The sequence below is a fragment of the Lissotriton vulgaris genome, chromosome 1_1, assembly GCF_964263255.1.
Source record: "Lissotriton vulgaris chromosome 1_1, aLisVul1.2, whole genome shotgun sequence".
In the NCBI taxonomy this organism is placed as follows: Eukaryota; Metazoa; Chordata; class Amphibia; order Caudata; family Salamandridae; genus Lissotriton; species Lissotriton vulgaris.
Window position 1 is genome coordinate 200,861,369 of NC_141685.1, and position 24,638 is coordinate 200,886,006.

The 24,638-nt window shown below is 49.0% G+C and overlaps 42 non-coding genes across 42 annotated transcripts; 14 read left to right on the forward strand and 28 right to left on the reverse strand.

Annotated features, from left to right (window-relative positions):
• Nucleotides 1-25: 25 nt before the first annotated feature.
• On the reverse strand, nt 26-99 carry TRNAN-GUU (transfer RNA asparagine (anticodon GUU)). The gene has a single exon. It is a non-coding gene; the product is annotated as a tRNA-Asn (tRNA).
• A 1,161-nt stretch (nt 100-1,260) lies between these two features.
• Nucleotides 1,261-1,331, forward strand: TRNAG-GCC (transfer RNA glycine (anticodon GCC)). The gene has a single exon. It is a non-coding gene; the product is annotated as a tRNA-Gly (tRNA).
• Nucleotides 1,332-1,402: 71 nt separating this feature from the next.
• TRNAW-CCA (transfer RNA tryptophan (anticodon CCA)) lies at nt 1,403-1,474 on the reverse strand. The gene has a single exon. It is a non-coding gene; the product is annotated as a tRNA-Trp (tRNA).
• A 236-nt stretch (nt 1,475-1,710) lies between these two features.
• Nucleotides 1,711-1,784, reverse strand: TRNAN-GUU (transfer RNA asparagine (anticodon GUU)). The gene has a single exon. It is a non-coding gene; the product is annotated as a tRNA-Asn (tRNA).
• A 1,161-nt stretch (nt 1,785-2,945) lies between these two features.
• Nucleotides 2,946-3,016, forward strand: TRNAG-GCC (transfer RNA glycine (anticodon GCC)). Its single transcript has one exon. It is a non-coding gene; the product is annotated as a tRNA-Gly (tRNA).
• A 71-nt stretch (nt 3,017-3,087) lies between these two features.
• Nucleotides 3,088-3,159, reverse strand: TRNAW-CCA (transfer RNA tryptophan (anticodon CCA)). Its single transcript has one exon. It is a non-coding gene; the product is annotated as a tRNA-Trp (tRNA).
• A 236-nt stretch (nt 3,160-3,395) lies between these two features.
• TRNAN-GUU (transfer RNA asparagine (anticodon GUU)) lies at nt 3,396-3,469 on the reverse strand. Its single transcript has one exon. It is a non-coding gene; the product is annotated as a tRNA-Asn (tRNA).
• A 1,161-nt stretch (nt 3,470-4,630) lies between these two features.
• On the forward strand, nt 4,631-4,701 carry TRNAG-GCC (transfer RNA glycine (anticodon GCC)). Its single transcript has one exon. It is a non-coding gene; the product is annotated as a tRNA-Gly (tRNA).
• A 71-nt stretch (nt 4,702-4,772) lies between these two features.
• TRNAW-CCA (transfer RNA tryptophan (anticodon CCA)) lies at nt 4,773-4,844 on the reverse strand. Its single transcript has one exon. It is a non-coding gene; the product is annotated as a tRNA-Trp (tRNA).
• A 228-nt stretch (nt 4,845-5,072) lies between these two features.
• TRNAN-GUU (transfer RNA asparagine (anticodon GUU)) lies at nt 5,073-5,146 on the reverse strand. Its single transcript has one exon. It is a non-coding gene; the product is annotated as a tRNA-Asn (tRNA).
• A 1,145-nt stretch (nt 5,147-6,291) lies between these two features.
• TRNAG-GCC (transfer RNA glycine (anticodon GCC)) lies at nt 6,292-6,362 on the forward strand. Its single transcript has one exon. It is a non-coding gene; the product is annotated as a tRNA-Gly (tRNA).
• A 71-nt stretch (nt 6,363-6,433) lies between these two features.
• TRNAW-CCA (transfer RNA tryptophan (anticodon CCA)) lies at nt 6,434-6,505 on the reverse strand. The gene has a single exon. It is a non-coding gene; the product is annotated as a tRNA-Trp (tRNA).
• Nucleotides 6,506-6,741: 236 nt separating this feature from the next.
• TRNAN-GUU (transfer RNA asparagine (anticodon GUU)) lies at nt 6,742-6,815 on the reverse strand. Its single transcript has one exon. It is a non-coding gene; the product is annotated as a tRNA-Asn (tRNA).
• Nucleotides 6,816-7,976: 1,161 nt separating this feature from the next.
• TRNAG-GCC (transfer RNA glycine (anticodon GCC)) lies at nt 7,977-8,047 on the forward strand. Its single transcript has one exon. It is a non-coding gene; the product is annotated as a tRNA-Gly (tRNA).
• A 71-nt stretch (nt 8,048-8,118) lies between these two features.
• TRNAW-CCA (transfer RNA tryptophan (anticodon CCA)) lies at nt 8,119-8,190 on the reverse strand. The gene has a single exon. It is a non-coding gene; the product is annotated as a tRNA-Trp (tRNA).
• Nucleotides 8,191-8,426: 236 nt separating this feature from the next.
• Nucleotides 8,427-8,500, reverse strand: TRNAN-GUU (transfer RNA asparagine (anticodon GUU)). The gene has a single exon. It is a non-coding gene; the product is annotated as a tRNA-Asn (tRNA).
• Nucleotides 8,501-9,644: 1,144 nt separating this feature from the next.
• On the forward strand, nt 9,645-9,715 carry TRNAG-GCC (transfer RNA glycine (anticodon GCC)). Its single transcript has one exon. It is a non-coding gene; the product is annotated as a tRNA-Gly (tRNA).
• A 71-nt stretch (nt 9,716-9,786) lies between these two features.
• Nucleotides 9,787-9,858, reverse strand: TRNAW-CCA (transfer RNA tryptophan (anticodon CCA)). Its single transcript has one exon. It is a non-coding gene; the product is annotated as a tRNA-Trp (tRNA).
• Nucleotides 9,859-10,094: 236 nt separating this feature from the next.
• Nucleotides 10,095-10,168, reverse strand: TRNAN-GUU (transfer RNA asparagine (anticodon GUU)). The gene has a single exon. It is a non-coding gene; the product is annotated as a tRNA-Asn (tRNA).
• A 1,161-nt stretch (nt 10,169-11,329) lies between these two features.
• Nucleotides 11,330-11,400, forward strand: TRNAG-GCC (transfer RNA glycine (anticodon GCC)). The gene has a single exon. It is a non-coding gene; the product is annotated as a tRNA-Gly (tRNA).
• A 71-nt stretch (nt 11,401-11,471) lies between these two features.
• TRNAW-CCA (transfer RNA tryptophan (anticodon CCA)) lies at nt 11,472-11,543 on the reverse strand. Its single transcript has one exon. It is a non-coding gene; the product is annotated as a tRNA-Trp (tRNA).
• A 228-nt stretch (nt 11,544-11,771) lies between these two features.
• TRNAN-GUU (transfer RNA asparagine (anticodon GUU)) lies at nt 11,772-11,845 on the reverse strand. The gene has a single exon. It is a non-coding gene; the product is annotated as a tRNA-Asn (tRNA).
• A 1,145-nt stretch (nt 11,846-12,990) lies between these two features.
• On the forward strand, nt 12,991-13,061 carry TRNAG-GCC (transfer RNA glycine (anticodon GCC)). The gene has a single exon. It is a non-coding gene; the product is annotated as a tRNA-Gly (tRNA).
• Nucleotides 13,062-13,132: 71 nt separating this feature from the next.
• On the reverse strand, nt 13,133-13,204 carry TRNAW-CCA (transfer RNA tryptophan (anticodon CCA)). The gene has a single exon. It is a non-coding gene; the product is annotated as a tRNA-Trp (tRNA).
• A 236-nt stretch (nt 13,205-13,440) lies between these two features.
• TRNAN-GUU (transfer RNA asparagine (anticodon GUU)) lies at nt 13,441-13,514 on the reverse strand. The gene has a single exon. It is a non-coding gene; the product is annotated as a tRNA-Asn (tRNA).
• A 1,144-nt stretch (nt 13,515-14,658) lies between these two features.
• On the forward strand, nt 14,659-14,729 carry TRNAG-GCC (transfer RNA glycine (anticodon GCC)). The gene has a single exon. It is a non-coding gene; the product is annotated as a tRNA-Gly (tRNA).
• A 71-nt stretch (nt 14,730-14,800) lies between these two features.
• Nucleotides 14,801-14,872, reverse strand: TRNAW-CCA (transfer RNA tryptophan (anticodon CCA)). Its single transcript has one exon. It is a non-coding gene; the product is annotated as a tRNA-Trp (tRNA).
• A 236-nt stretch (nt 14,873-15,108) lies between these two features.
• On the reverse strand, nt 15,109-15,182 carry TRNAN-GUU (transfer RNA asparagine (anticodon GUU)). The gene has a single exon. It is a non-coding gene; the product is annotated as a tRNA-Asn (tRNA).
• A 1,161-nt stretch (nt 15,183-16,343) lies between these two features.
• TRNAG-GCC (transfer RNA glycine (anticodon GCC)) lies at nt 16,344-16,414 on the forward strand. The gene has a single exon. It is a non-coding gene; the product is annotated as a tRNA-Gly (tRNA).
• Nucleotides 16,415-16,485: 71 nt separating this feature from the next.
• On the reverse strand, nt 16,486-16,557 carry TRNAW-CCA (transfer RNA tryptophan (anticodon CCA)). The gene has a single exon. It is a non-coding gene; the product is annotated as a tRNA-Trp (tRNA).
• Nucleotides 16,558-16,785: 228 nt separating this feature from the next.
• TRNAN-GUU (transfer RNA asparagine (anticodon GUU)) lies at nt 16,786-16,859 on the reverse strand. Its single transcript has one exon. It is a non-coding gene; the product is annotated as a tRNA-Asn (tRNA).
• Nucleotides 16,860-18,004: 1,145 nt separating this feature from the next.
• TRNAG-GCC (transfer RNA glycine (anticodon GCC)) lies at nt 18,005-18,075 on the forward strand. The gene has a single exon. It is a non-coding gene; the product is annotated as a tRNA-Gly (tRNA).
• A 71-nt stretch (nt 18,076-18,146) lies between these two features.
• TRNAW-CCA (transfer RNA tryptophan (anticodon CCA)) lies at nt 18,147-18,218 on the reverse strand. The gene has a single exon. It is a non-coding gene; the product is annotated as a tRNA-Trp (tRNA).
• Nucleotides 18,219-18,454: 236 nt separating this feature from the next.
• TRNAN-GUU (transfer RNA asparagine (anticodon GUU)) lies at nt 18,455-18,528 on the reverse strand. The gene has a single exon. It is a non-coding gene; the product is annotated as a tRNA-Asn (tRNA).
• A 1,161-nt stretch (nt 18,529-19,689) lies between these two features.
• TRNAG-GCC (transfer RNA glycine (anticodon GCC)) lies at nt 19,690-19,760 on the forward strand. Its single transcript has one exon. It is a non-coding gene; the product is annotated as a tRNA-Gly (tRNA).
• Nucleotides 19,761-20,139: 379 nt separating this feature from the next.
• On the reverse strand, nt 20,140-20,213 carry TRNAN-GUU (transfer RNA asparagine (anticodon GUU)). The gene has a single exon. It is a non-coding gene; the product is annotated as a tRNA-Asn (tRNA).
• A 1,145-nt stretch (nt 20,214-21,358) lies between these two features.
• TRNAG-GCC (transfer RNA glycine (anticodon GCC)) lies at nt 21,359-21,429 on the forward strand. The gene has a single exon. It is a non-coding gene; the product is annotated as a tRNA-Gly (tRNA).
• Nucleotides 21,430-21,500: 71 nt separating this feature from the next.
• Nucleotides 21,501-21,572, reverse strand: TRNAW-CCA (transfer RNA tryptophan (anticodon CCA)). The gene has a single exon. It is a non-coding gene; the product is annotated as a tRNA-Trp (tRNA).
• A 236-nt stretch (nt 21,573-21,808) lies between these two features.
• Nucleotides 21,809-21,882, reverse strand: TRNAN-GUU (transfer RNA asparagine (anticodon GUU)). The gene has a single exon. It is a non-coding gene; the product is annotated as a tRNA-Asn (tRNA).
• A 1,161-nt stretch (nt 21,883-23,043) lies between these two features.
• Nucleotides 23,044-23,114, forward strand: TRNAG-GCC (transfer RNA glycine (anticodon GCC)). The gene has a single exon. It is a non-coding gene; the product is annotated as a tRNA-Gly (tRNA).
• A 71-nt stretch (nt 23,115-23,185) lies between these two features.
• Nucleotides 23,186-23,258, reverse strand: TRNAW-CCA (transfer RNA tryptophan (anticodon CCA)). Its single transcript has one exon. It is a non-coding gene; the product is annotated as a tRNA-Trp (tRNA).
• Nucleotides 23,259-23,493: 235 nt separating this feature from the next.
• TRNAN-GUU (transfer RNA asparagine (anticodon GUU)) lies at nt 23,494-23,567 on the reverse strand. Its single transcript has one exon. It is a non-coding gene; the product is annotated as a tRNA-Asn (tRNA).
• Nucleotides 23,568-24,638: the final 1,071 nt, after the last annotated feature.

Genomic DNA, 24,638 nt, shown 5'->3' on the forward strand with positions numbered 1-24,638 from the left:
TGTGTTTCATGCAGACAAAAGGAAACGTCCCTGGGTGGGCTTGAACCACCAACCTTTCGGTTAACAGCCGAACGCGCTAACCGATATCGCCACAGAGACTATTGACTGTATACCTTTCCTGAGACTCAATATGTGTCTTGACATGTGTGCGCCTGCCTGGAGCTTGTATTATATAAGGCGTCTTTATGCCATACAGCATTTGTCATTTGCTTAGTGTCTTGTTACTGTTGTAATTTATGATGTGTAAACTACTGTCTAATGGTGTTAGAGCCAGTATTACTACCGGTCACAGTGCATGAGACTCATACATGACTTTTCTCTTTGCCTGCTTAGCGTTGCTCCCTGCTCCTCTGTTTGCGTGCTACCAGCCCGTGAGGCGTGTGTGTTGCCCATCCCATCTTCACTGTGTTATGTTGGACTTGTCTTCTCTGTGAGCAGAGTCTCCTTCCCAGAGCAGGTGCTTTCTCTGAACTCTTGGCTTGTAAGACTGCTGGGAAAGGCCCTCCCTAGCCCCTCAGTCAGATAGATACATTTACCTGCAGAGCTCAGCTTGGGAGAAAGAGATTAGGCAGAGAGCACATAGGGGAAGACCCACAGATCACACTTTATTTTACATAAAAGCTCGGGCTTGTGGGAGGACAGGGACATGAGGGTTCTCATGGAAAGAAATCCCAGGAGTATTGATGGCTAGGCCCTGAAACACAACAATCCCGGAATGGCCAGGCACAAGATGCCTCTGCAATAGGCCTGACCCTAGGCTTCCGGAGTTCTTGATCTCCAGAGGCTCCAGTGATCTAAGCCCGACCAGGGCTGTGCCCGACCAGGGCGCGTTGGGAGAGCGTTAGGGACACGTAAAGAGGCGCAGGGCGCAGAACTCTGTCCGTATCACCCCAGCATTTTGGGGAGGACACAGAATCTGGCAAAGCCAGTGGGAAGGATTTTCCAGGAGGAGAGTTCAGTGACATGATCTGAAACACAATAGTGCTGGTGATCTGGTGGGTGCATTCTGTGAGCCACTTCTGTCAGGAGCAGCCTGCCATCATGCCCTGATAACCACAACTCTAGTACCAAGCCAGTGACCTCAGCAAATGCAAAGACATTATTACTTATAGTCTCCTGCATCTGATTCTTGCCATCATCATGTGAAACATTGGCGTTATCATGTCTGCTGCGCATCCTTTGTTCATATGTGTACAATTTAAGTGTGTGAACCTGACCACTGTCTTGGACAGAGCTCTGCCTGTGTACACACCATGTGAAGCATTGGTGGTTCAGTGGTAGAATTCTCGCCTGCCACGCGGGAGGCCCGGGTTCGATTCCCGGCCAATGCAAGGTTGCTTTCTTTTGACTTTGTTTTCGAAATGATATATATGAACTCAGTGGGGAATAAAATGGTAAGCAGTGACCCCGACGTGATTTGAACACGCAACCTTCTGATCTGGAGTCAGACGCGCTACCGTTGCGCCACGAGGTCCTTAGACTTGCAGCCTTCGATGCCAGATGAACAAATGCTGTGGGCCTTTTGACTTATTTTCCTCTGCTTATATGCCTACGGTTGTATTACAGGGCTTGGCCTTTTGTTTTCTATCCTAATTATTGAAATTGACGGCAGGTGCAGTGAGAACGCTGAGGATTGAACTATTCAGGGAAAGGATCGCACGCAGGAAAGAGCAAAGGTACGTATCTGTGTTTCATGCAGACAAAAGGATACGCCCCTGGGTGGGCTTGAACCACCAACCTTTCGGTTAACAGCCGAACGTGCTAACCGATTGCGCCACAGAGACTATTGACTGCATACATTTCCTGAGACTCAATATATGTCTTGACATGTGTGCGCCTGCCTGGACCTTGTATTATATAAGGCGTCTTTATGCCATACAGCATTTGTCATTTGCTTAGTGTCTTGTTACTGTTGTAATTTATGATGTGTAGACTACTGTCTAATGGTGTTAGAGCCAGTATTACTACCGGTCACAGTGCATGAGACTCATACATGACTTTTCTCTTTGCCTGCTTAGCGTAGCTCCCTGCTCCTCTGTTTGCGTGCTACCAGCCTGTGAGGCGTGTGTCTTGCCCATCCCATCTTCACTGTGTTATGTTGGACTTGTCTTCTCTGTGAGCAGAGTCTCCTTCCCAGAGCAGGTGCTTTCTCGGAACTCTTGGCTTGTAAGACTGCTGGGAAAGGCCCTCCCTAGCCCCTCAGTCAGATAGATACATTTACCTGCAGAGCTCAGCTTGGGAGAAAGAGATTAGGCAGAGAGCACATAGGGGAAGGCCCACAGAGCACACTTTATTTTACATAAAAGCTCGGGCTTGTGGGAGGACAGGGACATGAGGGTTCTCATGGAAAGAAATCCCAGGAGTATTGATGGCTAGGCCCTGAAACACAACAATCCCGGAATGGCCAGGCACAAGATGCCTCTGCAATAGGCCTGACCCTAGGCTTCCGGAGTTCTTGATCTCCAGAGGCTCCAATGATCCAAGCCCGACCAGGGCTGTGCCCGACCAGGGCGCGTTGGGAGAGCGTTAGGGACACGTAAAGGGGCGCAGGGCGCAGAACTCTGCCCGTTTCACCCCAGCATTTTGGGGAGAACACAGAATCTGGCAAAGCCAGTAGGAAGGATTTTCCAGGAGGAGAGTTCAGTGACATGATCTGAAACACAATAGTGCTGGTGATCTGGCGGGTGCATTCTGTGAGCCACTTCTGTCAGGAGCAGCCTGCCATCATGCCCTGATAACCACAACTCTAGTACCAAGCCAGTGACCTCAGCAAATGCAAAGACATTATTACTTATAGTCTCCTGCATCTGATTCTTGCCATCATCATGTGAAACGTTGGCGTTATCATGTCTGCTGCGCACCCTTTGTTCATATGTGTACAATTTAAGTGTGTGAACCTGACCACTGTCTTGGACAGAGCTCTGCCTGTGAACACACCATGTGAAGCATTGGTGGTTCAGTGGTAGAATTCTCGCCTGCCACGCGGGAGGCCCGGGTTCGATTCCCGGCCAATGCAAGGTTGCTTTCTTTTGACTTTGTTTTCGAAATGATATATATGAACTCAGTGGGGAATAAAATGGTAAGCAGTGACCCCGACGTGATTTGAACACGCAACCTTCTGATCTGGAGTCAGACGCGCTACCGTTGCGCCACGAGGTCCTTACACTTGCAGCCTTCGATGCCAGATGAACAAATGCTGTGGGCCTTTTGACTTATTTTCCTCTGCTTATATGCCTACGGTTGTATTACAGGGCTTGGCCTTTTGTTTTCTATCCTGATTATGGAAATTGACGGCAGGTGCAGTGAGAACGCTGAGGATTGAACTATTCAGGGAAAGGATCGCACGCAGGAAAGAGCAAAGGTACGTATCTGTGTTTCCTGCAGACAGAAGGATATGTCCCTGGGTGGGCTTGAACCACCAACCTTTCGGATAACAGCCGAACACGCTAACCGATTGCGCCACAGAGACTATTCACTGTATACATTTCCTGAGACTCAATATATGTCTTGACATGTGTGCGCCTGCCTGGAGCTTGTATTATATAAGGCGTCTTTATGCCATACAGCATTTGTCATTTGCTTAGTGTCTTGTTACTGTTGTAATTTATGATGTGTAGACTACTGTCTAATGGTGTTAGAGCCAGTATTACTACCGGTCACAGTGCATGAGACTCATACATGACTTTTCTCTTTGCCTGCTTAGCGTAGCTCCCTGCTCCTCTGTTTGCGTGCTACCAGCCCGTGAGGCGTGTGTCTTGCCCATCCCATCTTCACTGTGTTATGTTGGACTTGTCTTCTCTGTAAGCAGAGTCTCCTTCCCAGAGCAGGTGCTTTCTCTGAACTCTTGGCTTGTAAGACTGCTGGGAAAGGCCCTCCCTAGCCCCTCAGTCAGATAGATACATTTACCTGCAGAGCTCAGCTTGGGAGAAAGAGATTAGGCAGAGAGCACATAGGGGAAGGCCCACAGAGCACACTTTATTTTACATAAAAGCTCGGGCTTGTGGGAGGACAGGGACATGAGGGTTCTCATGGAAAGAAATCCCAGGAGTATTGATGGCTAGGCCCTGAAACACAACAATCCCGGAATGGCCAGGCACAAGATGCCTCTGCAATAGGCCTGACCCTAGGCTTCCGGAGTTCTTGATCTCCAGAGGCTCCAGTGATCTAAGCCCGACCAGGGCTGTGCCCGACCAGGGCGCGTTGGGAGAGCGTTAGGGACACGTAAAGGGGCGCAGGGCGCAGAACTCTGCCCGTTTCACCCCAGCATTTTGGGGAGGACACAGAATCTGGCAAAGCCAGTGGGAAGGATTTTCCAGGAGGAGAGTTCAGTGACAGGATCTGAAACACAATAGTGCTGGTGATCTGGCGGGTGCATTCTGTGAGCCACTTCTGTCAGGAGCAGCCTGCCATCATGCCCTGATAACCACAACTCTAGTACCAAGCCAGTGACCTCAGCAAATGCAAAGACATTATTACTTATAGTCTCCTGCATCTGATTCTTGCCATCATCATGTGAAACGTTGGCGTTATCATGTCTGCTGCGCACACTTTGTTCATATGTGTACAATTTAAGGGTGTGAACCTGACCACTATCTTGGACAGAGCTCTGCCTGTGAACACACCATGTGAAGCATTGGTGGTTCAGTGGTAGAATTCTCGCCTGCCACGCGGGAGGCCCGGGTTCGATTCCCGGCCAATGCAAGGTTGCTTTCTTTTGACTTTGTTTTCGAAATGATATATATGAACTCAGTGGGGAATAAAATGGTAAGCAGTGACCCCGACGTGATTTTAAAACGCAACCTTCTGATCTGGAGTCAGACGCGCTACCGTTGCGCCACGAGGTCCTTACACTTGCAGCCTTCGATGCCAGATGAACAAATGCTGTGGGCCTTTTGACTTATTTTCCTCTGCTTATATGCCTACGGTTGTATTACAGGGCTTGGCCTTTTGTTTTCTATCCTAATTATTGAAATTGACTGCAGGTGCAGTGAGAACGCTGAGGATTGAACTATTCAGGGAAAGGATCGCACGCAGGAAAGAGCAAATCTGTGTTTCATGCAGACAAAAGTCTACGTCCCTGGGTGGGCTTGAACCACCAACCTTTCGGTTAACAGCCGAACGCGCTAACCGATTGCGCCACAGAGACTATTGACTGTATACATTTCCTGAGACTCAATATATGTCTTGACATGTGTGCGCCTGCCTGGTGCTTGTATTATATAAGGCGTCTTTATGCCATACAGCATTTGTCATTTGCTTAGTGTCTTGTTACTGTTGTAATTTATGATGTGTAGACTACTGTCTAATGGTGTTAGAGCCAGTATTACTACCGGTCACAGTGCATGAGACTCATACATGACTTTTCTCTTTGCCTGCTTAGCGTAGCTCCCTGCTCCTCTGTTTGCGTGCTACCAGCCCGTGAGGCGTGTGTCTTGCCCATCCCATCTTCACTGTGTTATGTTGGACTTGTCTTCTCTGTGAGCAGAGTCTCCTTCCCAGAGCAGGTGCTTTCTCTGAACTCTTGGCTTGTAAGACTGCTGGGAAAGGCCCTCCCTAGCCCCTCAGTCAGATAGATACATTTACCTGCAGAGCTCAGCTTGGGAGAAAGAGATTAGGCAGAGAGCACATAGGGGAAGGCCCACAGAGCGCACTTTATTTTACATAAAAGCTCGGGCTTGTGGGAGGACAGGGACATGAGGGTTCTCATGGAAAGAAATCCCAGGAGTATTGATGGCTAGGCCCTGAAACACAACAATCCCGGAATGGCCAGGCACAAGATGCCTCTGCAATAGGCCTGACCCTAGGCTTCCGGAGTTCTTGATCTCCAGAGGCTCCAGTGATCTAAGCCCGACCAGGGCGCGTTGGGATGGCATTAGGGACGCGTAAAGGGGCGCAGGGCGCAGAACTCTGCCCGTTTCACCCCAGCATTTTGGGGAGGACACAGAATCTGGCAAAGCCAGTGGGAAGGATTTTCCAGGAGGAGAGTTCAGTGACATGATCTGAAACACAATAGTGCTGGTGATCTGGCGGGTGCATTCTGTGAGCCACTTCTGTCAGGAGCAGCCTGCCATCATGCCCTGATAACCACAACTCTAGTACCAAGCCAGTGACCTCAGCAAATGCAAAGACATTATTACTTATAGTCTCCTGCATCTGATTCTTGCCATCATCATGTGAAACGTTGGCGTTATCATGTCTGCTGTGCACACTTTGTTCATATGTGTACAATTTAAGTGTGTGAACCTGACCACTGTCTTGGACAGAGCTCTTGCTGTGAACACACCATGTGAAGCATTGGTGGTTCAGTGGTAGAATTTTCGCCTGCCACGCGGGAGGCCCGGGTTCGATTCCCGGCCAATGCAAGGTTGCTTTCTTTTGACTTTGTTTTCGAAATGATATATATGAACTCAGTGGGGAATAAAATGGTAAGCAGTGACCCCGAAGTGATTTGAACACGCAACCTTCTGATCTGGAGTCAGACGCGCTACTGTTGCGCCACGAGGTCCTTACACTTGCAGCCTTCGATGCCAGATGAACAAATGCTGTGGGCCTTTTGACTTATTTTCCTCTGCTGATATGCCTACGGTTGTATTACAGGGCTTGGCCTTTTGTTTTCTATCCTAATTATTGAAATTGACTGCAGGTGCAGTGAGAACGCTGAGGATTGAACTATTCAGGGAAAGGATCGCACGCAGGAAAGAGCAAAGGTACGTATCTGTGTTTCATGCAGACAAAAGGCTACGTCCCTGGGTGGGCTTGAACCACCAACCTTTCGGTTAACAACCGAACGCGCTAACCGATTGCGCCACAGAGACTATTGACTGTATACATTTCCTGAGACTCAATATATGTCTTGACATGTGTGCGCCTGCCTGGAGCTTGTATTATATAAGGCGTCTTTATGCCATACAGCATTTGTCATTTGCTTAGTGTCTTGTTACTGTTGTAATTTATGATGTGTAGACTACTGTCTAATGGTGTTAGAGCCAGTATTACTACCGGTCACAGTGCATGAGACTCATACATGACTTTTCTCTTTGCCTGCTTAGCGTAGCTCCCTGCTCCTCTGTTTGCGTGCTACCAGCCCGTGAGGCGTGTGTCTTGCCCATCCCATCTTCACTGTGTTATGTTGGACTTGTCTTCTCTGTGAGCAGAGTCTCCTTCCCAGAGCAGGTGCTTTCTCTGAACTCTTAGCTTGTAAGACTGCTGGGAAAGGCCCTCCCTAGCCCCTCAGTCAGATAGATACATTTACCTGCAGAGCTCAGCTTGGGAGAAAGAGATTAGGCAGAGAGCACATAGGGGAAGGCCCACAGAGCACACTTTATTTTACATAAAAGCTCGGGCTTGTGGGAGGACAGGGACATGAGGGTTCTCATGGAAAGAAATCCCAGGAGTTTTGATGGCTAGGCCCTGAAACACAACAATCCCGGAATGGCCAGGCACAAGATGCCTCTGCAATAGGCCTGACCCTAGGCTTCCGGAGTTCTTGATCTCCAGAGGCTCCAGTGATCTAAGCCCGACCAGGGCTGTGCCCGACCAGGGCGCGTTGGGAGCGCGTTAGGGACGCATAAAGGGGCGCAGGGCGCAGAACTCTGCCCGTTTCACCCCAGCATTTTGGGGAGGACACAGAATCTGGCAAAGCCAGTGGGAAGGATTTTCCAGGAGGAGAGTTCAGTGACATGATCTGAAACACAATAGTGCTGGTGATCTGGCGGGTGCATTCTGTGAGCCACTTCTGTCAGGAGCAGCCTGCCATCATGCCCTGATAACCACAACTCTAGTACCAAGCCAGTGACCTCAGCAAATGCAAAGACATTATTACTTATAGTCTCCTGCATCTGATTCTTGCCATCATCATGTGAAACGTTGGCGTTATCATGTCTGCTGCGCACACTTTGTTCATATGTGTACAATTTAAGTGTGTGAACCTGACCACTGTCTTGGACAGAGCTCTTGCTGTGAACACACCATGTGAAGCATTGGTGGTTCAGTGGTAGAATTTTCGCCTGCCACGCGGGAGGCCCGGGTTCGATTCCCGGCCAATGCAAGGTTGCTTTCTTTTGACTTTGTTTTCGAAATGATATATATGAACTCAGTGGGGAATAAAATGGTAAGCAGTGACCCCGAAGTGATTTGAACACGCAACCTTCTGATCTGGAGTCAGACGCGCTACTGTTGCGCCACGAGGTCCTTACACTTGCAGCCTTCGATGCCAGATGAACAAATGCTGTGGGCCTTTTGACTTATTTTCCTCTGCTGATATGCCTACGGTTGTATTACAGGGCTTGGCCTTTTGTTTTCTATCCTAATTATTGAAATTGACTGCAGGTGCAGTGAGAACGCTGAGGATTGAACTATTCAGGGAAAGGATCGCACGCAGGAAAGAGCAAAGGTACGTATCTGTGTTTCATGCAGACAAAAGGCTACGTCCCTGGGTGGGCTTGAACCACCAACCTTTCGGTTAACAACCGAACGCGCTAACCGATTGCGCCACAGAGACTATTGACTGTATACATTTCCTGAGACTCAATATATGTCTTGACATGTGTGCGCCTGCCTGGAGCTTGTATTATATAAGGCGTCTTTATGCCATACAGCATTTGTCATTTGCTTAGTGTCTTGTTACTGTTGTAATTTATGATGTGTAGACTACTGTCTAATGGTGTTAGAGCCAGTATTACTACCGGTCACAGTGCATGAGACTCATACATGACTTTTCTCTTTGCCTGCTTAGCGTAGCTCCCTGCTCCTCTGTTTGCGTGCTACCAGCCCGTGAGGCGTGTGTCTTGCCCATCCCATCTTCACTGTGTTATGTTGGACTTGTCTTCTCTGTGAGCAGAGTCTCCTTCCCAGAGCAGGTGCTTTCTCTGAACTCTTAGCTTGTAAGACTGCTGGGAAAGGCCCTCTCTAGCCCCTCAGTCAGATAGATACATTTACCTGCAGAGCTCAGCTTGGGAGAAAGAGATTAGGCAGAGAGCACATAGGGGAAGGCCCACAGAGCACACTTTATTTTACATAAAAGCTCGGGCTTGTGGGAGGACAGGGACATGAGGGTTCTCATGGAAAGAAATCCCAGGAGTATTGATGGCTAGGCCCTGAAACACAACAATCCCGGAATGGCCAGGCACAAGATGCCTCTGCAATAGCCTGACCCTAGGCTTCCGGAGTTCTTGATCTCCAGAGGCTCCAGTGATCTAAGCCCGACCAGGGCGCGTTGGGATGGCATTAGGGACGCGTAAAGGGGCGCAGGGCGCAGAACTCTGCCCGTTTCACCCCAGCATTTTGGGGAGGACACAGAATCTGGCAAAGCCAGTGGGAAGGATTTTCCAGGAGGAGAGTTCAGTGACATGATCTGAAACACAATAGTGCTGGTGATCTGGCGGGTGCATTCTGTGAGCCACTTCTGTCAGGAGCAGCCTGCCATCATGCCCTGATAACCACAACTCTAGTACCAAGCCAGTGACCTCAGCAAATGCAAAGACATTATTACTTATAGTCTCCTGCATCTGATTCTTGCCATCATCATGTGAAACGTTGGCGTTATCATGTCTGCTGCGCACACTTTGTTCATATGTGTACAATTTAAGTGTGTGAACCTGACCACTGTCTTGGACAGAGCTCTTGCTGTGAACACACCATGTGAAGCATTGGTGGTTCAGTGGTAGAATTTTCGCCTGCCACGCGGGAGGCCCGGGTTCGATTCCCGGCCAATGCAAGGTTGCTTTCTTTTGACTTTGTTTTCGAAATGATATATATGAACTCGGTGGGGAATAAAATGGTAAGCAGTGACCCCGAAGTGATTTGAACACGCAACCTTCTGATCTGGAGTCAGACGCGCTACTGTTGCGCCACGAGGTCCTTACACTTGCAGCCTTCGATGCCAGATGAACAAATGCTGTGGGCCTTTTGACTTATTTTCCTCTGCTGATATGCCTACGGTTGTATTACAGGGCTTGGCCTTTTGTTTTCTATCCTAATTATTGAAATTGACTGCAGGTGCAGTGAGAACGCTGAGGATTGAACTATTCAGGGAAAGGATCGCACGCAGGAAAGAGCAAAGGTACGTATCTGTGTTTCATGCAGACAAAAGGCTACGTCCCTGGGTGGGCTTGAACCACCAACCTTTCGGTTAACAACCGAACGCGCTAACCGATTGCGCCACAGAGACTATTGACTGTATACATTTCCAGAGACTCAATATATGTCTTGACATGTGTGCGCCTGCCTGGAGCTTGTATTATATAAGGCGTCTTTATGCCATACAGCATTTGTCATTTGCTTAGTGTCTTGTTACTGTTGTAATTTATGATGTGTAGACTACTGTCTAATGGTGTTAGAGCCAGTATTACTACCGGTCACAGTGCATGAGACTCATACATGACTTTTCTCTTTGCCTGCTTAGCGTAGCTCCCTGCTCCTCTGTTTGCGTGCTACCAGCCCGTGAGGCGTGTGTCTTGCCCATCCCATCTTCACTGTGTTATGTTGGACTTGTCTTCTCTGTGAGCAGAGTCTCCTTCCCAGAGCAGGTGCTTTCTCTGAACTCTTGGCTTGTAAGACTGCTGGGAAAGGCCCTCCCTAGCCCCTCAGTCAGATAGATACATTTACCTGCAGAGCTCAGCTTGGGAGAAAGAGATTAGGCAGAGAGCACATAGGGGAAGGCCCACAGAGCACACTTTATTTTACATAAAAGCTCGGGCTTGTGGGAGGACAGGGACATGAGGGTTCTCATGGAAAGAAATCCCAGGAGTATTGATGGCTAGGCCCTGAAACACAACAATCCCGGAATGGCCAGGCACAAGATGCCTCTGCAATAGGCCTGACCCTAGGCTTCCGGAGTTCTTGATCTCCAGAGGCTCCAGTGATCTAAGCCCGACCAGGGCTGTGCCCGACCAGGGCGCGTTGGGAGCGGGTTAGGGACGCGTAAAGGGGCGCAGGGCGCAGAACTCTGCCCGTTTCACCCCAGCATTTTGGGGAGGACACAAAATCTGGCAAAGCCAGTGGGAAGGATTTTCCAGGAGGAGAGTTCAGTGACATGATCTGAAACACAATAGTGCTGGTGATCTGGCGGGTGCATTCTGTGAGCCACTTCTGTCAGGAGCAGCCTGCCATCATGCCCTGATAACCACAACTCTAGTACCAAGCCAGTGACCTCAGCAAATGCAAAGACATTATTACTTATAGTCTCCTGCATCTGATTCTTGCCATCATCATGTGAAACGTTGGCGTTATCATGTCTGCTGCGCACACTTTGTTCATATGTGTACAATTTAAGGGTGTGAACCTGACCACTATCTTGGACAGAGCTCTGCCTGTGAACACACCATGTGAAGCATTGGTGGTTCAGTGGTAGAATTCTCGCCTGCCACGCGGGAGGCCCGGGTTCGATTCCCGGCCAATGCAAGGTTGCTTTCTTTTGACTTTGTTTTCGAAATGATATATATGAACTCAGTGGGGAATAAAATGGTAAGCAGTGACCCCGACGTGATTTTAACACGCAACCTTCTGATCTGGAGTCAGACGCGCTACCGTTGCGCCACGAGGTCCTTACACTTGCAGCCTTCGATGCCAGATGAACAAATGCTGTGGGCCTTTTGACTTATTTTCCTCTGCTTATATGCCTACGGTTGTATTACAGGGCTTGGCCTTTTGTTTTCTATCCTAATTATTGAAATTGACTGCAGGTGCAGTGAGAACGCTGAGGATTGAACTATTCAGGGAAAGGATCGCACGCAGGAAAGAGCAAATCTGTGTTTCATGCAGACAAAAGGCTACGTCCCTGGGTGGGCCTGAACCACCAACCTTTCGGTTAACAGCCGAACGCGCTAACCGATTGCGCCACAGAGACTATTGACTGTATACATTTCCTGAGACTCAATATATGTCTTGACATGTGTGCGCCTGCCTGGAGCTTGTATTATATAAGGCGTCTTTATGCCATACAGCATTTGTCATTTGCTTAGTGTCTTGTTACTGTTGTAATTTATGATGTGTAGACTACTGTCTAATGGTGTTAGAGCCAGTATTACTACCGGTCACAGTGCATGAGACTCATACATGACTTTTCTCTTTGCCTGCTTAGCGTAGCTCCCTGCTCCTCTGTTTGCGTGCTACCAGCCCGTGAGGCGTGTGTCTTGCCCATCCCATCTTCACTGTGTTATGTTGGACTTGTCTTCTCTGTGAGCAGAGTCTCCTTCCCAGAGCAGGTGCTTTCTCTGAACTCTTGGCTTGTAAGACTGCTGGGAAAGGCCCTCCCTAGCCCCTCAGTCAGATAGATACATTTACCTGCAGAGCTCAGCTTGGGAGAAAGAGATTAGGCAGAGAGCACATAGGGGAAGGCCCACAGAGCACACTTTATTTTACATAAAAGCTCGGGCTTGTGGGAGGACAGGGACATGAGGGTTCTCATGGAAAGAAATCCCAGGAGTATTGATGGCTAGGCCCTGAAACACAACAATCCCGGAATGGCCAGGCACAAGATGCCTCTGCAATAGGCCTGACCCTAGGCTTCCGGAGTTCTTGATCTCCAGAGGCTCCAGTGATCTAAGCCCGACCAGGGCGCGTTGGGATGGCATTAGGGACGCGTAAAGGGGCGCAGGGCGTAGAACTCTGCCCGTTTCACCCCAGCATTTTGGGGAGGACACAGAATCTGGCAAAGCCAGTGGGAAGGATTTTCCAGGAGGAGAGTTCAGTGACATGATCTGAAACACAATAGTGCTGGTGATCTGGCGGGTGCATTCTGTGAGCCACTTCTGTCAGGAGCAGCCTGCCATCATGCCCTGATAACCACAACTCTAGTACCAAGCCAGTGACCTCAGCAAATGCAAAGACATTATTACTTATAGTCTCCTGCATCTGATTCTTGCCATCATCATGTGAAACGTTGGCGTTATCATGTCTGCTGTGCACACTTTGTTCATATGTGTACAATTTAAGTGTGTGAACCTGACCACTGTCTTGGACAGAGCTCTTGCTGTGAACACACCATGTGAAGCATTGGTGGTTCAGTGGTAGAATTTTCGCCTGCCACGCGGGAGGCCCGGGTTCGATTCCCGGCCAATGCAAGGTTGCTTTCTTTTGACTTTGTTTTCGAAATGATATATATGAACTCAGTGGGGAATAAAATGGTAAGCAGTGACCCCGAAGTGATTTGAACACGCAACCTTCTGATCTGGAGTCAGACGCGCTACTGTTGCGCCACGAGGTCCTTACACTTGCAGCCTTCGATGCCAGATGAACAAATGCTGTGGGCCTTTTGACTTATTTTCCTCTGCTGATATGCCTACGGTTGTATTACAGGGCTTGGCCTTTTGTTTTCTATCCTAATTATTGAAATTGACTGCAGGTGCAGTGAGAACGCTGAGGATTGAACTATTCAGGGAAAGGATCGCACACAGGAAAGAGCAAAGGTACGTATCTGTGTTTCATGCAGACAAAAGGCTACGTCCCTGGGTGGGCTTGAACCACCAACCTTTCGGTTAACAACCGAACGCGCTAACCGATTGCGCCACAGAGACTATTGACTGTATACATTTCCTGAGACTCAATATATGTCTTGACATGTGTGTGCCTGCCTGGAGCTTGTATTATATAAGGCGTCTTTATGCCATACAGCATTTGTCATTTGCTTAGTGTCTTGTTACTGTTGTAATTTATGATGTGTAGACTACTGTCTAATGGTGTTAGAGCCAGTATTACTACCGGTCACAGTGCATGAGACTCATACATGACTTTTCTCTTTGCCTGCTTAGCGTAGCTCCCTGCTCCTCTGTTTGCGTGCTACCAGCCCGTGAGGCATGTGTCTTGCCCATCCCATCTTCACTGTGTTATGTTGGACTTGTCTTCTCTGTGAGCAGAGTCTCCTTCCCAGAGCAGGTGCTTTCTCTGAACTCTTAGCTTGTAAGACTGCTGGGAAAGGCCCTCCCTAGCCCCTCAGTCAGATAGATACATTTACCTGCAGAGCTCAGCTTGGGAGAAAGAGATTAGGCAGAGAGCACATAGGGGAAGGCCCACAGAGCACACTTTATTTTACATAAAAGCTCGGGCTTGTGGGAGGACAGGGACATGAGGGTTCTCATGGAAAGAAATCCCAGGAGTATTGATGGCTAGGCCCTGAAACACAACAATCCCGGAATGGTCAGGCACAAGATGCCTCTGCAATAGCCTGACCCTAGGCTTCCGGAGTTCTTGATCTCCAGAGGCTCCAGTGATCTAAGCCCGACCAGGGCGCGTTGGGATGGCATTAGGGACGCGTAAAGGGGCGCAGGGCGCAGAACTCTGCCCGTTTCACCCCAGCATTTTGGGGAGGACACAGAATCTGGCAAAGCCAGTGGGAAGGATTTTCCAGGAGGAGAGTTCAGTGACATGATCTGAAACACAATAGTGCTGGTGATCTGGCGGGTGCATTCTGTGAGCCACTTCTGTCAGGAGCAGCCTGCCATCATGCCCTGATAACCACAACTCTAGTACCAAGCCAGTGACCTCAGCAAATGCAAAGACATTATTACTTATAGTCTCCTGCATCTGATTCTTGCCATCATCATGTGAAACGTTGGCGTTATCATGTCTGCTGCGCACACTTTGTTCATATGTGTACAATTTAAGTGTGTGAACCTGACCACTGTCTTGGACAGAGCTCTTGCTGTGAACACACCATGTGAAGCATTGGTGGTTCAGTGGTAGAATTTTCGCCTGCCACGCGGGAGGCCCGGGTTCGATTCCCGGCCAATGCAAGGTTGCTTTCTTTTGACTTTGTTTTCGAAATGATATATATGAACTCAGTGGGGAATAAAATGGTAAGCAGTGACCCCGACGTGATTTGAACACGCAACCTTCTGATCTGGAGTCAGACGTGCTACTGTTGCGCCACGAGGTCCTTACACTTGCAGCCTTCGATGCCAGATGAACAAATGCTGTGGGCCTTTTGACTTATTTTCCTCTGCTGATATGCCTACGGTTGTATTACAGGGCTTGGCCTTTTGTTTTCTATCCTAATTATTGAAATTGACTGCAGGTGCAGTGAGAACGCTGAGGATTGAACTATTCAGGGAAAGGATCGCACGCAGGAAAGAGCAAAGGTACGTATCTGTGTTTCATGCAGACAAAAGGCTACGTCCCTGGGTGGGCTTGAACCACCAACCTTTCGGTTAACAACCGAACGCGCTAACCGATTGCGCCACAGAGACTATTGACTGTATACATTTCCAGAGACTCAATATATGTCTTGACATGTGTGCGCCTGCCTGGAGCTTGTATTATATAAGGCGTCTTTATGCCATACAGCATTTGTCATTTGCTTAGTGTCTTGTTACTGTTGTAATTTATGATGTGTAGACTACTGTCTAATGGTGTTAGAGCCAGTATTACTACCGGTCACAGTGCATGAGACTCATACATGACTTTTCTCTTTGCCTGCTTAGCGTAGCTCCCTGCTCCTCTGTTTGCGTGCTACCAGCCCGTGAGGCGTGTGTCTTGCCCATCCCATCTTCACTGTGTTATGTTGGACTTGTCTTCTCTGTGAGCAGAGTCTCCTTCCCAGAGCAGGTGCTTTCTCTGAACTCTTGGCTTGTAAGACTGCTGGGAAAGGCCCTCCCTAGCCCCTCAGTCAGATAGATACATTTACCTGCAGAGCTCAGCTTGGGAGAAAGAGATTAGGCAGAGAGCACATAGGGGAAGGCCCACAGAGCACACTTTATTTTACATAAAAGCTCGGGCTTGTGGGAGGACAGGGACATGAGGGTTCTCATGGAAAGAAATCCCAGGAGTATTGATGGCTAGGCCCTGAAACACAACAATCCCGGAATGGCCAGGCACAAGATGCCTCTGCAATAGGCCTGACCCTAGGCTTCCGGAGTTCTTGATCTCCAGAGGCTCCAGTGATCTAAGCCCGACCAGGGCTGTGCCCGACCAGGGCGCGTTGGGAGCGGGTTAGGGACGCGTAAAGGGGCGCAGGGCGCAGAACTCTGCCCGTTTCACCCCAGCATTTTGGGGAGGACACAGAATCTGGCAAAGCCAGTGGGAAGGATTTTCCAGGAGGAGAGTTCAGTGACATGATCTGAAACACAATAGTGCTGGTGATCTGGCGGGTGCATTCTGTGAGCCACTTCTGTCAGGAGCAGCCTGCCATCATGCCCTGATAACCACAACTCTAGTACCAAGCCAGTGACCTCAGCAAATGCAAAGACATTATTACTTATAGTCTCCTGCATCTGATTCTTGCCATCATCATGTGAAACGTTGGCGTTATCATGTCTGCTGCGCACACTTTGTTCATATGTGTACAATTTAAGGGTGTGAACCTGACCACTATCTTGGACAGAGCTCTGCCTGTGAACACACCATGTGAAGCATTGGTGGTTCAGTGGTAGAATTCTCGCCTGCCACGCGGGAGGCCCGGGTTCGATTCCCGGCCAATGCAAGGTTGCTTTCTTTTGACTTTGTTTTCGAAATGATATATATGAACTCAGTGGGGAATAAAATGGTAAGCAGTGACCCCGACGTGATTTTAACACGCAACCTTCTGATCTGGAGTCAGACGCGCTACCGTTGCGCCACGAGGTCCTTACACTTGCAGCCTTCGATGCCAGATGAACAAATGCTGTGGGCCTTTTGACTTATTTTCCTCTGCTTATATGCCTACGGTTGTATTACAGGGCTTGGCCTTTTGTTTTCTATCCTAATTATTGAAATTGACTGCAGGTGCAGTGAGAACGCTGAGGATTGAACTATTCAGGGAAAGGATCGCACGCAGGAAAGAGCAAATCTGTGTTTCATGCAGACAAAAGGCTACGTCCCTGGGTGGGCTTGAACCACCAACCTTTCGGTTAACAGCCGAACGCGCTAACCGATTGCGCCACAGAGACTATTGACTGTATACATTTCCTGAGACTCAATATATGTCTTGACATGTGTGCGCCTGCCTGGAGCTTGTATTATATAAGGCGTCTTTATGCCATACAGCATTTGTCATTTGCTTAGTGTCTTGTTACTGTTGTAATTTATGATGTGTAGACTACTGTCTAATGGTGTTAGAGCCAGTATTACTACCGGTCACAGTGCATGAGACTCATACATGACTTTTCTCTTTGCCTGCTTAGCGTAGCTCCCTGCTCCTCTGTTTGCGTGCTACCAGCCCGTGAGGCGTGTGTCTTGCCCATCCCATCTTCACTGTGTTATGTTGGACTTGTCTTCTCTGTGAGCAGAGTCTCCTTCCCAGAGCAGGTGCTTTCTCTGAACTCTTGGCTTGTAAGACTGCTGGGAAAGGCCCTCCCTAGCCCCTCAGTCAGATAGATACATTTACCTGCAGAGCTCAGCTTGGGAGAAAGAGATTAGGCAGAGAGCACATAGGGGAAGGCCCACAGAGCACACTTTATTTTACATAAAAGCTCGGGCTTGTGGGAGGACAGGGACATGAGGGTTCTCATGGAAAGAAATCCCAGGAGTATTGATGGCTAGGCCCTGAAACACAACAATCCCGGAATGGCCAGGCACAAGATGCCTCTGCAATAGGCCTGACCCTAGGCTTCCGGAGTTCTTGATCTCCAGAGGCTCCAGTGATCTAAGCCCGACCAGGGCGCGTTGGGATGGCATTAGGGACGCGTAAAGGGGCGCAGGGCGTAGAACTCTGCCCGTTTCACCCCAGCATTTTGGGGAGGACACAGAATCTGGCAAAGCCAGTGGGAAGGATTTTCCAGGAGGAGAGTTCAGTGACATGATCTGAAACACAATAGTGCTGGTGATCTGGCGGGTGCATTCTGTGAGCCACTTCTGTCAGGAGCAGCCTGCCATCATGCCCTGATAACCACAACTCTAGTACCAAGCCAGTGACCTCAGCAAATGCAAAGACATTATTACTTATAGTCTCCTGCATCTGATTCTTGCCATCATCATGTGAAACGTTGGCGTTATCATGTCTGCTGTGCACACTTTGTTCATATGTGTACAATTTAAGTGTGTGAACCTGACCACTGTCTTGGACAGAGCTCTTGCTGTGAACACACCATGTGAAGCATTGGTGGTTCAGTGGTAGAATTTTCGCCTGCCACGCGGGAGGCCCGGGTTCGATTCCCGGCCAATGCAAGGTTGCTTTCTTTTGACTTTGTTTTCGAAATGATATATATGAACTCAGTGGGGAATAAAATGGTAAGCAGTGACCCCGAAGTGATTTGAACACGCAACCTTCTGATCTGGAGTCAGACGCGCTACTGTTGCGCCACGAGGTCCTTACACTTGCAGCCTTCGATGCCAGATGAACAAATGCTGTGGGCCTTTTGACTTATTTTCCTCTGCTGATATGCCTACGGTTGTATTACAGGGCTTGGCCTTTTGTTTTCTATCCTAATTATTGAAATTGACTGCAGGTGCAGTGAGAACGCTGAGGATTGAACTATTCAGGGAAAGGATCGCACACAGGAAAGAGCAAAGGTACGTATCTGTGTTTCATGCAGACAAAAGGCTACGTCCCTGGGTGGGCTTGAACCACCAACCTTTCGGTTAACAACCGAACGCGCTAACCGATTGCGCCACAGAGACTATTGACTGTATACGTTTCCTGAGACTCAATATATGTCTTGACATGTGTGCGCCTGCCTGGAGCTTGTATTATATAAGGCGTCTTTATGCCATACAGCATTTGTCATTTGCTTAGTGTCTTGTTACTGTTGTAATTTATGATGTGTAGACTACTGTCTAATGGTGTTAGAGCCAGTATTACTACCGGTCACAGTGCATGAGACTCATACATGACTTTTCTCTTTGCCTGCTTAGCGTAGCTCCCTGCTCCTCTGTTTGCGTGCTACCAGCCCGTGAGGCGTGTGTCTTGCCCATCCCATCTTCACTGTGTTATGTTGGACTTGTCTTCTCTGTGAGCAGAGTCTCCTTCCCAGAGCAGGTGCTTTCTCTGAACTCTTAGCTTGTAAGACTGCTGGGAAAGGCCCTCCCTAGCCCCTCAGTCAGATAGATACATTTACCTGCAGAGCTCAGCTTGGGAGAAAGAGATTAGGCAGAGAGCACATAGGGGAAGGCCCACAGAGCACACTTTATTTTACATAAAAGCTCGGGCTTGTGGGAGGACAGGGACATGAGGGTTCTCATGGAAAGAAATCCCAGGAGTATTGATGGCTAGGCCCTGAAACACAACAATCCCGGAATGGCCAGGCACAAGATGCCTCTGCAATAGGCCTGACCCTAGGCTTCCGGAGTTCTTGATCTCCAGAGGCTCCAGTGATCTAAGCCCGACCAGGGCTGTGCCCGACCAGGGCGCGTTGGGAGCGCGTTAGGGACGCATAAAGGGGCGCAGGGCGCAGAACTCTGCCCGTTTCACCCCAGCATTTTGGGGAGGACACAGAATCTGGCAAAGCCAGTGGGAAGGATTTTCCAGGAGGAGAGTTCAGTGACATGATCTGAAACACAATAGTGCTGGTGATCTGGCGGGTGCATTCTGTGAGCCACTTCTGTCAGGAGCAGCCTGCCATCATGCCCTGATAACCACAACTCTAGTACCAAGCCAGTGACCTCAGCAAATGCAAAGACATTATTACTTATAGTCTCCTGCATCTGATTCTTGCCATCATCATGTGAAACGTTGGCGTTATCATGTCTGCTGCGCACACTTTGTTCATATGTGTACAATTTAAGTGTGTGAACCTGACCACTGTCTTGGACAGAGCTCTTGCTGTGAACACACCATGTGAAGCATTGGTGGTTCAGTGGTAGAATTTTCGCCTGCCACGCGGGAGGCCTGGGTTCGATTCCCGGCCAATGCAAGGTTGCTTTCTTTTGACTTTGTTTTCGAAATGACATATATGAACTCAGTGGGGAATAAAATGGTAAGCAGTGACCCCGAAGTGATTTGAACACGCAACCTTCTGATCTGGAGTCAGACGCACTACTGTTGCGCCACGAGGTCCTTACACTTGCAGCCTTCGATGCCAGATGAACAAATGCTGTGGGCCTTTTGACTTATTTTCCTCTGCTGAAATGCCTACGGTTGTATTACAGGGCTTGGCCTTTTGTTTTCTATCCTAATTATTGAAATTGACTGCAGGTGCAGTGAGAACGCTGAGGATTGAACTATTCAGGGAAAGGATCGCACGCAGGAAAGAGCAAAGGTACGTATCTGTGTTTCATGCAGACAAAAGGCTACGTCCCTGGGTGGGCTTGAACCACCAACCTTTCGGTTAACAACCGAACGCGCTAACCGATTGCGCCACAGAGACTATTGACTGTATACATTTCCTGAGACTCAATATATGTCTTGACATGTGTGCGCCTGCCTGGAGCTTGTATTATATAAGGCGTCTTTATGCCATACAGCATTTGTCATTTGCTTAGTGTCTTGTTACTGTTGTAATTTATGATGTGTAGACTACTGTCTAATGGTGTTAGAGCCAGTATTACTACCGGTCACAGTGCATGAGACTCATACATGACTTTTCTCTTTGCCTGCTTAGCGTAGCTCCCTGCTCCTCTGTTTGCGTGCTACCAGCCCGTGAGGCGTGTGTCTTGCCCATCCCATCTTCACTGTGTTATGTTGGACTTGTCTTCTCTGTGAGCAGAGTCTCCTTCCCAGAGCAGGTGCTTTCTCTGAACTCTTAGCTTGTAAGACTGCTGGGAAAGGCCCTCCCTAGCCCCTCAGTCAGATAGATACATTTACCTGCAGAGCTCAGCTTGGGAGAAAGAGATTAGGCAGAGAGCACATAGGGGAAGGCCCACAGAGCACACTTTATTTTACATAAAAGCTCGGGCTTGTGGGAGGACAGGGACATGAGGGTTCTCATGGAAAGAAATCCCAGGAGTATTGATGGCTAGGCCCTGAAACACAACAATCCCGGAATGGCCAGGCACAAGATGCCTCTGCAATAGGCCTGACCCTAGGCTTCCGGAGTTCTTGATCTCCAGAGGCTCCAGTGATCTAAGCCCGACCAGGGCGCGTTGGGATGGCATTAGGGACGCGTAAAGGGGCGCAGGGCGCAGAACTCTGCCCGTTTCACCCCAGCATTTTGGGGAGGACACAGAATCTGGCAAAGCCAGTGGGAAGGATTTTCCAGGAGGAGAGTTCAGTGACATGATCTGAAACACAATAGTGCTGGTGATCTGGCGGGTGCATTCTGTGAGCCACTTCTGTCAGGAGCAGCCTGCCATCATGCCCTGATAACCACAACTCTAGTACCAAGCCAGTGACCTCAGCAAATGCAAAGACATTATTACTTATAGTCTCCTGCATCTGATTCTTGCCATCATCATGTGAAACGTTGGCGTTATCATGTCTGCTGCGCACCCTTTGTTCATATGTGTACAATTTAAGTGTGTGAACCTGACCACTGTCTTGGACAGAGCTCTGCCTGTGAACACACCATGTGAAGCATTGGTGGTTCAGTGGTAGAATTCTCGCCTGCCACGCGGGAGGCCCGGGTTCGATTCCCGGCCAATGCAAGGTTGCTTTCTTTTGACTTTGTTTTCGAAATGATATATATGAACTCAGTGGGGAATAAAATGGTAAGCAGTGACCCCGACGTGATTTGAACACGCAACCTTCTGATCTGGAGTCAGACGCGCTACCGTTGCGCCACGAGGTCCTTACACTTGCAGCCTTCGATGCCAGATGAACAAATGCTGTGGGCCTTTGGACTTATTTTCCTCTGCTTATATGCCTACGGTTGTATTACAGGGCTTGGCCTTTTGTTTTCTATCCTGATTATGGAAATTGACGGCAGGTGCAGTGAGAACGCTGAGGATTGAACTATTCAGGGAAAGGATCGCACGCAGGAAAGAGCAAAGGTACGTATCTGTGTTTCATGCAGACAAAAGGATACGTCCCTGGTTGGGCTTGAACCACCAACCTTTCGGATAACAGCCGAACACGCTAACCGATTGCGCCACAGAGACTATTGACTGTATACATTTCCTGAGACTCAATATATGTCTTGACATGTGTGCGCCTGCCTGGAGCTTGTATTATATAAGGCGTCTTTATGCCATACAGCATTTGTCATTTGCTTAGTGTCTTGTTACTGTTGTAATTTATGATGTGTAGACTACTGTCTAATGGTGTTAGAGCCAGTATTACTACCGGTCACAGTGCATGAGACTCATACATGACTTTTCTCTTTGCCTGCTTAGCGTAGCTCCCTGCTCCTCTGTTTGCGTGCTACCAGCCCGTGAGGCGTGTGTCTTGCCCATCCCATCTTCACTGTGTTATGTTGGACTTGTCTTCTCTGTGAGCAGAGTCTCCTTCCCAGAGCAGGTGCTTTCTCTGAACTCTTGGCTTGTAAGACTGCTGGGAAAGGCCCTCCCTAGCCCCTCAGTCAGATAGATACATTTACCTGCAGAGCTCAGCTTGGGAGAAAGAGATTAGGCAGAGAGCACATAGGGGAAGGCCCACAGAGCACACTTTATTTTACATAAAAGCTCGGGCTTGTGGGAGGACAGGGACATGAGGGTTCTCATGGAAAGAAATCCCAGGAGTATTGATGGCTAGGCCCTGAAACACAACAATCCCGGAATGGCCAGGCACAGGATGCCTCTGCAACAGGCCTGACCCTAGGCTTCCGGAGTTCTTGATCTCCAGAGGCTCCAGTGATCTAAGCCCGACCAGGGCTGTGCCCGACCAGGGCGCGTTGGGAGCGCGTTAGGGACACGTAAAGGGGCGCAGGGCGCAGAACTCTGTCCGTATCACCCCAGCATTTTGGGGAGGACACAGAATCTGGCAAAGCCAGTGGGAAGGATTTTCCAGGAGGAGAGTTCAGTGACATGATCTGAAACACAATAGTGCTGGTGATCTGGCGGGTGCATTCTGTGAGCCACTTCTGTCAGGAGCAGCCTGCCATCATGCCCTGATAACCACAACTCTAGTACCAAGCCAGTGACCTCAGCAAATGCAAAGACATTATTACTTATAGTCTCCTGCATCTGATTCTTGCCATCATCATGTGAAACATTGGCGTTATCATGTCTGCTGCGCATCCTTTGTTCATATGTGTACAATTTAAGTGTGTGAACCTGACCACTGTCTTGGACAGAGCTCTGCCTGTGTACACACCATGTGAAGCATTGGTGGTTCAGTGGTAGAATTCTCGCCTGCCACGCGGGAGGCCCGGGTTCGATTCCCGGCCAATGCAAGGTTGCTTTCTTTTGACTTTGTTTTCGAAATGATATATATGAACTCAGTGGGGAATAAAATGGTAAGCAGTGGCCCCGACGTGATTTGAACACGCAACCTTCTGATCTGGAGTCAGACGCGCTACCGTTGCGCCACGAGGTCCTTACACTTGCAGCCTTCGATGCCAGATGAACAAATGCTGTGGGCCTTTTGACTTATTTTCCTCTGCTTATATGCCTACGGTTGTATTACAGGGCTTGGCCTTTTGTTTTCTATCCTAATTATTGAAATTGACGGCAGGTGCAGTGAGAACGCTGAGGATTGAACTATTCAGGTAAAGGATCGCACGCAGGAAAGAGCAAAGGTACGTATCTGTGTTTCATGCAGACAAAAGGATACGACCCTGGGTGGGCTTGAACCACCAACCTTTTGGTTAACAGCCGAACGTGCTAACCGATTGCGCCACAGAGACTATTGACTGCACACATTTCCTGAGACTCAATATATGTCTTGACATGTGTGCGCCTGCCTGGACCTTGTATTATATAAGGCGTCTTTATGCCATACAGCATTTGTCATTTGCTTAGTGTCTTGTTACTGTTGTAATTTATGATGTGTAGACTACTGTCTAATGGTGTTAGAGCCAGTATTACTACCGGTCACAGTGCATGAGACTCATACATGACTTTTCTCTTTGCCTGCTTAGCGTAGCTCCCTGCTCCTCTGTTTGCGTGCTACCAGCCCGTGAGGCGTGTGTCTTGCCCATCCCATCTTCACTGTGTTATGTTGGACTTGTCTTCTCTGTGAGCAGAGTCTCCTTCCCAGAGCAGGTGCTTTCTCTGAACTCTTGGCTTGTAAGACTGCTGGGAAAGGCCCTCCCTAGCCCCTCAGTCAGATAGATACATTTACCTGCAGAGCTCAGCTTGGGAGAAAGAGATTAGGCAGAGAGCACATAGGGGAAGGCCCACAGAGCACACTTTATTTTACATAAAAGCTCGGGCTTGTGGGAGGACAGGGACATGAGGGTTCTCATGGAAAGAAATCCCAGGAGTATTGATGGCTAGGCCCTGAAACACAACAATCCCGGAATGGCCAGGCACAAGATGCCTCTGCAATAGGCCTGACCCTAGGCTTCCGGAGTTCTTGATCTCCAGGGGCTCCAGTGATCTAAGCCCGACCAGGGCTGTGCCCGACCAGGGCGCGTTGGGAGAGCGTTAGGGACACGTAAAGGGGCGCAGGGCGCAGAACTCTGCCCCTTTCACCCCAGCATTTTGGGGAGGACACAGAATCTGGCAAAGCCAGTGGGAAGGATTTTCCAGGAGGAGAGTTCAGTGACATGATCTGAAACACAATAGTGCTGGTGATCTGGCGGGTGCATTCTGTGAGCCACTTCTGTCAGGAGCAGCCTGCCATCATGCCCTGATAACCACAACTCTAGTACCAAGCCAGTGACCTCAGCAAATGCAAAGACATTATTACTTATAGTCTCCTGCATCTGATTCTTGCCATCATCATGTGAAACGTTGGCGTTATCATGTCTGCT